Here is a 12,966-nt window from a genome sequence, read left to right on the forward strand (position 1 = left end):
CAAACCGCCATTCTAGGGAAGTTCCCCCCGAACGGCTGTGCAGCAGACAAAGAAGAGAATGGAGAACGGGAAGCATGGACGTCACAAGGAAAGTCACTTATATATGTTCAATAAAAAGTGAGGTAATCTTGTCCTAATCAGGTAACAATGCTCATATCCGACTTGCGACATCTTGTTCCCCACCATCTCGCGCTATTTCAAAGGCGTTCATTTTTCGATTTGTATGTTTATTCACGCTAGGGTGATACCGACCATAGGCGTTCCCAGGATTTTTTTCCAAAGCGGAGAGGGGGGCAAAGTGGTGCAACCCCCTTCGTCTCTTTTCCTTGGAGACTGACAACTGCGAACTGTGCGGGGGTTCAGACGTTCGTATTATTATGGCATCTGAACAAAAATCACGACGACCTATGAATAAAGAGCGCACAATTTTCACAAGTGACCTTGAAGCTCATGGGGAGGGGAATGACACCCCTTGCCCCCCTCTCGGTATGCCCATAGTACCAACTACTACACTGAACGCAAGGCAGCTAGAAAAAATTAAAAAAAAAACAAAGTACTGTACCACGTCAAAGTAAGGTACCACGTCAGGTAATGCGTTTTTTTAACAAACACAATTAGCGGATCAAACAAATGAGATGGGTCAATAAAACAAGAGATCAGAAGGATGGCATGTAGTACCAGAAATAACTGAGTCCTTATGTGGCCTTTTTAAAATAAACGTCGTCAATTATTGAAGGTTAAAAACTCCGGAAGGTTATTCCAATCTTTCAACTGGGCACTAAAGCGCAGGCATTTCTCTTCGCGGAATAAAATATGCCGTTACCTTGACCGCAATACAAAAGGAACGTTATTCATCCATTGCGTTTATTCGTGATCTACACGCGACCGAAACCGCGATTGACGCTTTCCCAGCAAGCTTGCAAGCGCTTTGGCTCAGCAAACGCGACAACGCGGGGCAGTCGGTCATTGGTTCCCTCAAACGATCTCCCTTGGTGATTGGACAAATCGTTTGAGGAGACAATGACAGCACGCTTCGCATTGCGGCCTTCCGTGAGAAAGAGAAAAGAGGGAAAGGCGTAATCTGCACTTCCGTTTCGGGCATAAATCACGAACGACGACATCTTTGATTCCGCGAGGAGAAATGTTTGCCCTTTGAATCTTTGATGCCCCATTTAACCGTGTGCTCCCGCGAGCGACATCCCCCGCGGAATATTCTAGAGGAAGAAAAAGCGGAAACCTGCTAACGGGGCGGATGTTCCCCCGTGTCTTATGTTGAGCATTCGTACGGCGCAGGAATACCGTTAGTGGCGTAGGCTACTGCGCACATAGCAGACGACGCCATTGACCCTGTCGTCTGCTACGGAATACCTGGATTGGAAAAAGAAATTTCGCGCCGCAGCGTATTTCCCATGAACACTCGGTGATAGTACCAGGAAGGAAGAGGAGGAGGAAAGAGAATAAACAGGTCCAGAAGCGACATAGCGACATTTCGTTCAGTTGACAGGGTTTTATGCAACTTTATTTGATCACGTCCTATTAGCACTGACAAACCTCTGCACACCTTATCCACATGTGTCGATATAGCATCCGCGACCAAAAGCAATATATATGTAGCTAGTGACTGGTCACGCACAATTGAGCACACTACATCGCCACTCATAAGTAGAGCCTGAAATTTTCGGGAAATATTTTTTTTATCAATTCGGGGGGGCAAAATTCGGGGAAATCAACATGTGCTCTAAATTCGGAAAAACTTCCGGTATGCTAAATTCGGGGACCAATAGGGCTCTATTACACAAACAAACTGTACTGGCTTGGTACAAACGGTGATGTAATTGCGTTTTGGTGCCAAACAAGCTAGTGTACAGACGTTTCAGTGAGGGCAATTTAGAAGGGTAAAAATCGGGTTTCACCCTAAGGAGGCAACCTACAATGCGGGGTGAAAATTCGGGGAAGAAACGGGCTAAACATTAAAACTTCTGGCTATACTACGCGGTCGCACCTCACAGTTCCGGTGGCAACATTTCACAACTCTGCTCGTTTACCCACAAACGTTATCATTAATTTACATCGCGTCATTTAGCAGCTAAAACGGTGGAAGCATTATTAGACTGCCTTAACAAGCTGCACAGTTTCTGCGCAACCTTCTAACAACGTTGCATCAACGCTTCATTAAACGCAGCGAGGCTGGACCAGCCCCTCTCCGACGTGGTCTGTTCGCTTACTTCTCAGAAACATACAAAACAAAAACATTTTCGGCAAACAGCATGGCACGCTTCCTACAGGCGTATTTATTGACACAGAAAGGAAAGATTAAATCAAACCGCAGTTAAATATCAAACAACGACGGTTAAATTGGAAATACGGCGATCCATCTCGACAATAACAGGCCTCCCAAACTCTCGCTGCTACTGAAGAGAAAAAGAGAAACACCATTATCCGCACAAACCTCGCGAACGATCGAAGTTCAGAAGGCAATGCATTCCCGTGACGAAAAGTTTGTTCATCTTTCGCTGGTGAACGACAAAAGAGTGGTCGGAGATGTTTTTGAAGTGGGAGGAACACAGCGGCTTAAAAGTAAGGCTTTCCCAATCCGCGTCGCTTCAGTTATCTGAGGCTTTGTGGGAACAGGTAAAGCTTAATGGGGTTGTATAAGTCTTAGATGGCTTTTGAGCGAAGATTTGTTGTGAGAGCGTTCTATGCATTCCCTTTTCTGTGAAGGCTTCTATTTATACAGTCTTTTGAAAGGCACTCGTACCAAGCTTCCTGCATAAATGGCTGCTTCGACTATATAGAGACATTTTGTGAGGGAGGGAGGATGAGGGAGAGAATATTTAAAGTCAGAGACGTTGTAAGGCAGGCCACGCTAACGACGCAGTCGATGAAAGACGTTTTCGTGTCGCTTGGAAAGCCTTCAGCGATGCACAATTTAGCGATCATGTCGAAGTACATCTTTGGAATGGGCAGCATTCGTGTGCATCACATCAGTTCATTCGTGACAAATATTCGGGATGTTGAAATTATGAATACGCTTTAATATAGTCGCACGGTCAGTTGAGGCGCACTCAATTGCAGACAGAGCAGATTGGTGGCAGAATGTGGCCAGGAAAACCGCACTGGATAACGACGTGGTACCCGATGCCGCGGTAATGACATCCGGCGTGTCACTGTGGACCATATGCTACGTGGCAACACCGTACATCTGGGACGAGTTGGGAAAGTGAAGATTAGAAAGATGAATGGTTGTTGCGAAAGGAAGTCTTTTATGCAAGGGCCGGCAGCCTGTCAAACCTGTAAACGTATGTCCAAAGCGGTTATGCAATGTCTACTTTCGAGAAAGAGCGTATTATGTTGCGTATGTATGTATGTATGTTGCGAAACGCACCTGCGTGGGATCAATGGGATATATAATACACTATGTCTATGAAGTTCAATGTGCTGAACTGATGTCTCGGGAATGTTTCACCACTGGGGCGCATACCGTATCCCGTCACGCGTGAGACGTCAGATGCCTGACATGACAATGAGGCGAAATGCGTTAAGTATATTTCAGAGGGGATCTCGGGTGGTTGTGCAAACAGGAACAAAGGGAGAACGAAAACAAGAAAAAGAAACGCTCCTGGAGTAAATCGATGGCCGTCAGGAACCTCATAACCATTCGAAGCACCCGGTGGTGCAGTAGAACAATACAACGTCGCAAAGTACAAAGTAGAACAATATCTGTTGGAAAGGTGGGCGCCTCTCGACTTGAGACTTTTGCGCTTGCTTTCACTGGACTATTGTCTTACCACACAGCAAAACGGCCCTGCCCCAACAGGCCGTAGCGCCACGCGTGGGATATGTTTATGAGAAAGAAGAGAAAAGAGGGCACGGCTGCCACGGAGAGTTAACATCTAAGGATATGCCCGAGTCTTTTCCTATAGCGTCGCCCTTGTTCCACTTGCTTACAATCTATACTAATCTATACCAAACTTAATTTAAGGGTATCTTCTTGTTGCATTTCTGTGGTACGCTGGCTTGAGCTCGACCTACCACGGAGTGTCCGGCCCCTGTACGAATTAGTAAAGGTGCCACGTCACCGAGAGTACGCGTACCATATCGCAGAAGGTCTGATCTATATGCTGGGGTGCTGTTCTCCTTGATGCGCTACTGAATCACGTTCCGCGTAACTAGAGTCCTGATCGAACTTTCACTAAACGGCATCGAAAGTGGCGCGGCGCAGCAGTCCGTGCTGGTGGGGTTCATACGCAACAGCAGCCTTGAAGACAAACTTTTTTTTGTTATTTGCTTGGGCGCGTATGTCGTTTCCACATTTCGTGCCCGTATGCATTCTGAGCCTGTACTTCATGCGTTCTTCCACTGAAAATGCTTCAAAGCAGGTATGGCACTCAGCACTCTTGCAAACACAAATTTCGTCCTACTCCCATTCCCAGTTTATTTTAGACGACCAGAATTGAAAACTGACAACACTGCGCCGAAGTAGACGTCAAAATCCCATGGTCCGTCAAATACGGCGACATAAAGGGCAACCTCCATGGAGCGAATTTTTGCAACGAAGTTCGCGCGGCAGACTGCCACGCGCGTTCCGCCGCCAGTTGTTCGCTGGCACCAGCTCCATGGAGCGAAAAACCAGCGGACGGCGTCGGGAAGTCATGCTGTGATGTCACCGTTGCCAGGGTATAAGGTGAAAGCTTAGTGAAATCAATTGCTCGAAAAAGTACATTTAATGTCACAAATTTTTCAACTAAATCCAACAACTGTCTGAAAAGATGCGCCCAGTAACGTACCGAAAAGCATATTCACTACTGCGAAAGGAAAACATGTTTCTTGACAGAGAATGTCTCACGTTCTAACGATGCAGTTGGTGAAACTATGGCGAGCAGACGACAGCATCCAGTTGCAAGAAGAGGACGATGACGATGATTCACGAGACCAGACGATCACGTGCAGGCGATCTGGCATAGATTCGTAGTGGAAGAGCACTTTGATTGGTTCATCCGCAGTTGACGCTTCCGGAATCGCGGACGCTGGGCGAAAATATCTGGCATGGGCAGATCGGCGACGGACGCTCACATTTTTGACGCCTCGCGCAGGGCGTCCGACGCTGAGCGAAGTTCGCAGCTTTTTCGCTGTACATTCGCTCCATGGAGGTTGCCCTTAACTACGCTGATTGCGCACAACACTGGGTCTAACGCAGTGACGTCAACGATGAAGCCGCGGGGATCACACTAAAATATGCTCGCCCGCTACCTGAGCGTCAGTGTTGTCCGCTGTAATTAGTGTTGTCTCACACTACACTCTAAAAACAGAACTTCACCGCATAGCATGCTGCACGTCAACCATTGCCACGAATGATAGGGCTATCGCTTCTGATTCGAAGAGAGATGGGGGCGTACGCCTTTTTGTGGCAATTTTCATATATCCAAATTGCCACAAAAAGGCGTACACTTTCTCTCTTCGAATCAGAAGCGATAACTCTATCATTCCTGGCAATGGTTTGCGGACGGCGTGCTATGCGGTGAAGTTCTGTTTTAAGAGTGTAGGCGTCGCCCCGACCGACTTTACTGCAATTTTGACGACAAATAAAAAAAATATTTAGAGCGAAATATCACAGGTGTGCCATGCTATGAGGTACTTGTAAGCAACCACCACTTAAATGACACCAAATATGCTTGTTCCTTAACGGTACCTTTAGGATAATACATTTCAGTACATCCGAAGAACTATACGAAAACGATACGATAAAAGAAGTTATCAAAGCCAGGCTCAGGAATGTGACGTCACTCGTTTCAAAGAAACACAGCGATTGGCTTATCACGTTTTCGGAACTGCTATCGTGAACGCCTTCCGACGCACTAACACTGCACACTTACAAATAAACTTCACCGCAATAGCACGCTCCTGGCCAACCATCATCTCGAATGATATCGTTATCTTCCCTGATTTGTTGAAAACGGGAGGCGTACGCCTTTCTGTGACACTTACGCTGTTCATAATTGTCACAACAAAAAAAAAAGGCGTACGCCCCCCGTGTTCAACAAATCAGGGAAGATAACGATATCATTCGAGATGATGGTTGGCTAGGAGCGTGCCATGCGGTGAAGTTCATTTCTAAGAGACCACTCTAGTGCACCTCTCACCTACAGTGTGCTTCTGTCCCATCAGTACCGGTCATCCTGCTTCTACATCACTTTGAAGTCCTCAACTCCCCTTTCTCCCACCTTCTTTTCCTTTTTTTTTTGGCTATAGTCGTGACGATGCCCACTTGAGTGCGGCCAACAACGGCAAGCTACCTCGACACCCCCCCCCCCCCCCCCCCTCATTTCTAAGAGTGTGGCTAAACGAAGAAAGACTCAGGTCGGGATGGGGCCGATACCTGGAACAGACGCTGTTCTTCATAACCTGAGGCGAGGTATTTTGTTTGAATCTACCTTCACTGGATCGCTGGACCTTTTTTTTTATTCCGTGTGAGCGACCCGAAGCAACTGCGGCTATGAGCTGCGTACAGACGTGGACAAATGGAGAGAGGACAGCAGGAAGGAATGGGGAAGAGGGAGGTTTAGCATGCGTCCTGGGCCGTCATTCGTCTGGAAAGTCCTCAGGAAAACCTCAGACAGCACAGCCGGTAACAGGGTTCGATCCCGCCACCTCCAAGATGCTTTCAACCGCTCGGCCATGCCGCTGGAGCTGGACTTTCCACTTTAAGATAATATCACTTACATTTCGTTTTCGTCTGCATTTTATTTATTCTATAAGTGCACCCTTGCCGCAGACTGTTACGCTCTTCGCAGTCGCGTTTAAATAAACTATGTATGAGCAAGAAAGAAAAATTCACATACGATACTAGCGAGATGCAAAGAAATACGAGGGAGCTATCTCGTGCTGCCTCCGCTGGGGATCCCCAGGGACCACGTCGCGTGCTCTGCCTGAAACTATGGGGCCTACTTTCCCAAACGACCGGAGAGGCCCTTTGACGAGGAAAGATCAGAATGCCGACTCGTTACGGGGACAATGACATAGGCTGCAGGCGGAGGGGCTCCGTTATCGTTGTTTCCCATCATGAGAGCGTCATGCATTCCCTACGGATTTGAGCCAGAGTTCGTTAGCGCAGCAGGGTTCAAAAGGCGCCAGTTCCTTCGGGACAGTCGTCCGGCACGGCCAGTGAATGGAAGGGAACGCACGTCTTAGTACGCTCCGCTTTTCCCTGTGCAAAGAATCAATCATAGAGTAGGGAGTTCTTTGTAGGTCGGAGGACGCCCACGATAACGGTACGAAGGCATGACAAGACAATCGCCCTGTTTATTTGAAGCAGACGACATCACATTGGTAAGCCTGGACACACACACACACATACGTACATACACACGCGCAGACGCATGCACACGCACACGGGATGGTGACGTGATGGCTCCCACACAGACTTGTGCCCGTTACTCGAAAAAGTAATTGATTACCGTTACCAATTACTCGACTCCAAATGTAATTGAGTAAGGATTAGAAAAGTAACGCGTTACCCCGGTCGTTACTATGCATTCACGCAAATTATGCCCGTCTTTGTGTGCCTCAGAAAAGAAAGAAGAAAAAAAGATCAACAGCGGAACAGCTGAAATAACAGGAAAAACAAAAACGCGCAGGACAAGTAGATCTATACGTCTACTGTATTTATCGCCCGGGAAGACGTTGACCCGATTGTGGAAGAACATTGCGTGGAACTTCCCAATGACTTACTAAACCTCCAAAGCTTCAGGTACCACAACACTGGTGCAGGAAGAGATTAGGGAGAGAGACCATGAAATTCCAGTACGATATTACAATGACCTCTGCTTGCTACAGTAGAACGGCAAAACAAAGGCTGACGGCACGAGGTGCTTGACTTGGGGCAGAACATCTGAAAGATCTGAAAAATCTCTGCCGGAAAAGTAATCAATACAGAGTAATCGGTTACTCAGAAAAGTAACTGATTACTCGAAAAATTACCCAAACAAGTAATTGATTACAAGTAACGTAATTACTAGTAACGCCTTACGCACAAGTCTGCTCCCACACGAAAATACACATAGCCTTGGAAATACTTCTTCCTTGCAGCGAAGTGGTCGCAGGAGGGCTGTTTGTAGTGAAGTGCTCCATCCAGACATATTTATCTCAGTTAGGTTAGGACGTAAACTTCCCCGTCAAAGAACGTGTCTCAGAGCACTGAATCTTCTCCGTGGAAGGCGTTTTAACCACGAAATTTTTCTTGTTCCTTTCTCTCTTTCCTTTTTCTTTTTTGTTGCCAAAACATTGCCGTATGACACTGGCTTGCTCGGTCTCGTGGTGCAATCTAAGTAACTCGCTTTTACCGGTAAACTAATGTCAATAGAAAGTTTTCTGTCGAATTAATAGGCATTCTACGTGGTTCTCTGACAAACTGAGTTCGTGAACTGTGTCGAGGTTCTGCGATCGGTTAGCGTTCACCTTATCCACTACGACAAACCGCTTTCACGGGTCATTTCAGAGCAACGTGACCAGTCCGTCAGTGCTTCTCGTTGGTAGAAAAATTTCCCTTCTCAGTCACATACGAATGTGTAGGAAATGAGCAAAAGGTAGTACCATATGATACCGCAGCATCTGTCGGGAGATAAGGCACGGACTATGAAGGGCATCACTCTGCAAAAAAGGGGGGGATATATTTATTAGACGAAAGGGAAAAAAACGCGGGAAAGGTCAGCCAAACGGGACGTCGGCTTGCTATTCCGCAAAGAAAGAAAATATATGAAAGCAAAAGGTTCACAGTAGCTCGCCCCAGAAGCAAATACTTGTTGAGCAAAACACAAGTTAAAGCGCATGAAACAACAAAATACGTAAAGTTAATAGTTAGTGAACCCTCGTTAATACGACCACCGCCGTTCCCGTGGATGTTGGTCATAAAGCGAATTGTCATACTAACGAAATATGCACCCTCCGGACAGGCGACTACGCGGAACAAAAGCCTACGTAGATATGGTGATTTATCTTATAAAAAAAGTTCGTTACCAAAGTCTATTTATTTATTTACTTATTGAAATACCCCAAAGGCCCTCACAGGGCATTTACTTGGAGCAATTATCAATAATCAAGGTTTTCTAAATGGTCAATAGCACGTCAATTGCACACTCGTTATAAAAGTACTACTGGTCAAAGAACAACAGTGCAACCTTTAGTGCTTCGCTTGCCTCCTTCGCAGTGACACTGTGGGGCCCACTTGGTTCACCACCAGGCACCCCATCCGTAGCGTTACCGGGAGACCTTTGTGCAGACGCAATATGTCACGCTCGAAAAGCACAGTGTGCGTGAGCAGCACTGTTTGACCTGGTCCTGTGGTTACTCAGTGCTTTGGCGGTTCGAAAAGCGCTATGCGTGATCCCTGAGGTCAACAACATTACGAGTCATCCCAAACCTTGTCGGCCTACTTTAACATGTGTCGCCCTCTGTCTGAGGTACGTGGTGGCCTCTCCTTTGGGTTAGTCTAGTGTCATAATAACGAGAGGATAATATATGTGTTTGACCCTGCACATCGTCAGCATCTATTCTTGTTGTTGTTGTTGTTGACCATGCTCATGACACAAATCTCAGTCATTGTCGGCTAAGCGAACTGCCATACTAACGGGGTGGATTTAATTTGTGATGACTGTGTTCCTGGACGTCAAGCGGGTCGTATCACAACGTAAAATCACCCTGGTGTTCTTCATGCGTTGCTCCAGTTTCAAGTGCCTGGGAAAGTGCTGGCATGGCTTTCCGACTTCCTGAGACAAAGGAGATTTTTACTCACCATTAATTCTTCCTCTCATCTTAACCTCGTTGAAGTGGGGTAGGATCCTGTGGCTACCACGCGGAAACATCCCATCTCATCATCACTTTATCATTCATTGTTGTTTTTGTTACATGACGGCGAAACGGTCATAAAGCAAGCATGCCCGATTAACGGGGTTCATACTAACGAGGAAAGAAAGAAAGAAAAAAAAAACGTAGAGTTCGAACACGTGGGAGTCAATTCCTTAGTCAATTCAACCGAATATCAAGTTGACCTTACGTCTGACTGGCCTCCTTTCTCATAAACATATAATCCCCTCCCCCCACGCCCACCCATGATCTCCATTCCCCATTCCTAGGCACTTGTGACACGTCTCGTATGAGAAGATATTAACCTCCTAAACGGGGTGACTGTGAGGTAATATAGCAGGCTTCGGTGCCTGCAGACAATTTGTCACTCCACCTAGCGGAACCTGCAGCGTAAATGAGCTGTTTCCGAAATGAGACACTGCGCGGTACAGTCTTCACGGCAACGCGAATGGGAGCAGGAACTGCGCAATTCAGCTTTTGTGGCGGTCCTCGAGACAGACGAAATATATCTATCTTGATTGATTGATTTGTAAAAGAAAAAAATGGAGATGTCTATCTTATTACCTTACATTTTACGTAATTGTTGCTCAAAACAACAATAGACGTTTTTTTAAAAAAAGTGCAGCGCATGATTTTTTTTAAATTTCCGTGTTAGCGCCGCGAATCAACTGTGGCTATGAACGGCGTACAGATGTAGACAGGTGGAGAGACGCCAGCAGGAAGGAGTGGGGGACAGGGGGGTTAGTATGCGTCCTGGGCCGACTTCAAGGGGAGCTGTGCCGACATTCGTGTAGAAAGTCTTCGGAAAACGCAGGGAAAGCCTCAGACAGCACAGCCGGTGGTAGGATTCGAACCCACCACCTCCCAGTCTCCGGCACGACCTTGGCCACCACCAACGAGCGTGACTGCAGCGCATGAGAGTTAGATCAGGTAATAGCGAACGTGCTTTTACTGCGACCGACTCTACAGAGAGGGGGGGGGGGATATTTATTAGACGAAAAGGAAAAAAAAACGGGGGACAGGTCAGCCAAACGAGAAGTCGGCTTGCTATTCCAGAAATAAATAAATAAATAAAATTAAGAAATAATAAAGAAAGAAAGAAAGAAAATTAAGACAGAGACATTCCACATTGTTTCCCCCTCTGGGGTGGATGGATGGATGGATGTTTAAAGAAAAAAAATGTGGAGCTGGTAGGACCAGAAATTTGTGTCACTCCGTACGGTCAAACAGAACAAGCTTTCTCCATTAGTTCTAACACAGCCCCTCCGGGAAACATCCGAGAAGAAATGATCCGCGAATCATTTAGAATGGAACTCACTGTTTCACATTGGAACCCGTTTCGGCGCTGCCTTATAGAGCGGGAAGCCTTCCCAAACGGAGACCGCTAGTGCTTTCCGAACGACTGCGCCAGCTAATTACTTTTTCCTTCCGCTTTCGGAGCGGCCGGGTGTCGCAGCGAAGCTGATGAGATATATGCGAGGCGTTCCCATACGGAACAATCGCAGGTATAGGATTGGAGAAACTGTGAAATGACATGCTTGTGCAAGCTTCAGGACACGTCCGCCAATCTGCGTCTGTCATAAATGCTATAGAGTTGCTGGTATGTGTTGGCAAGTGCCCTCACTCATCGTGACTACGTGTATTTATTAGCGTTGTTGTTGGCATCGATGTGGAACTCCAGCCACACGGACTGGCTCCCTAACAGCACCTTCCTCTACCATTGCAGGATGCATGCATGGTGGTCAGCACTATGTGCTACGCACCTTTGCGACCTCAGACAATAAGAGGTTTCTAGCACCATCATGATACGTATTAACCAGACCTTGGAGGCAGTTCCTGGACGTAAGGGCGTTTGGGGCACCTTGTGTTGAGAGTGACTCGATCCCTGCCTGCTGTAAAAGGGTAACTCCCTTCAAGTACCTACAGGTGGGGAAGTCCTCAGCACTTTTGTAGCGACTTTTTCTGTGAAATTGATCGGGATGATCTAGCGAGCTGCATTACGATAAATAAGGCAGATTACCTTCGGTCACATGAAGTGATAACGCATAATGTTTTTTTTTTCTCTTTTTTATGGATTCTGCACACCCCTCAGATATGTCCCATTAAATATCTTTATTCGCAGAAAATAGACTGGACATTGACCAGATGGCACACATTAACGAACCAGCAACATATCTAAGCTTTGAAGTGGGTAAAAGCGCTAAAACGGAAAGGAACGAGACACAGACACTGAGGGCAAACTTTCAACTGTTTGTTCACATCCCCGCGCGGATCAACAGACAGAAAAGCCATCTCGCCTTCGTCCAATAAAATCGAGGCTGCGCTCATGTGCCTGTCTCCCGCCTTCCTGATAAGGAAAGTCTCGGGGATTTCACGTTCCCTTTGCAGTTTTCCGTTTTAGCGCTTTTACCCACATCAATGATTCACCAACAGGCCCAAAGGGCAGTTTTAAATATCTAAGCTGTTTGCGTCTCTTCACTTGCATACCTTCTGTTTGCACGAAGGAGCACTGCCGTTTCAATATTCTTCTCCGTCATGCGAGTTCGAACATTTGTGCGGACGAGACCCCTTGCTATATCAGAGCCCTGCGTCTGATATTCCACTCAAGGTACACAAAAAGTATCTAAATGCACGTACTCAGTTACCTAACAACCCCGCTTACAACATACCAATAGCGGCCCGTTCATAACGTGCGTGCATCTATCTCTTGTTTGTTTGTTTTAAGGAGGAAAAAAAAAGGAGAAACTGAACGTCTTCACGAGCTGTTCTGCTACTCCTAACATAAATTCTCACCCCCCCCCCCCTCATCCCCGACAACAAAAAAAAAAAAAACTTCTCATGTACTCTACTCTCATGTCCACTATTCACATGTTCACTAGAGGTCCACTATTCACAATTATCCAGTATTAACAATTGAACCTCTGTATGTAATAAGGGGATAAGTCGAAAAATCCCGAACCGAGAAAAGGGGCCTGATGTGATTGTCCGTTCCACTGACACAAATGCATTTCCCGTTTCTTACCCTCCTGTAGCGGGCAAATAAATTGCAATAGGGTCCTAAATTCTCTTTGGCAGGTACATACTGCATATGTAGATGTCATTGCAGCA

At 46.5% G+C, this 12,966-nt stretch overlaps 2 protein-coding genes across 3 annotated transcripts in view; both read right to left on the reverse strand.

Moving 5' to 3' along the window:
* Positions 1-12,966, reverse strand: part of LOC135368307 (frequenin-2-like) — a 177,201-nt gene that overhangs the window by 57,576 nt on the left and 106,659 nt on the right. The window lies entirely within an intron of this gene.
* LOC135368305 (protein GPR107-like) overlaps positions 7,125-12,966 on the reverse strand; it is a 151,175-nt gene continuing 145,333 nt past the window's right edge. Inside the window, exon 17 of the mRNA XM_064601489.1 lies at positions 7,125-7,135. The gene's annotated coding sequence lies outside the window, so the exon portion shown is untranslated. The remainder of the gene's footprint in view (positions 7,136-12,966) is intronic.

Source organism: Ornithodoros turicata, chromosome 9, assembly GCF_037126465.1.
Source record: "Ornithodoros turicata isolate Travis chromosome 9, ASM3712646v1, whole genome shotgun sequence".
In the NCBI taxonomy this organism is placed as follows: Eukaryota; Metazoa; Arthropoda; class Arachnida; order Ixodida; family Argasidae; genus Ornithodoros; species Ornithodoros turicata.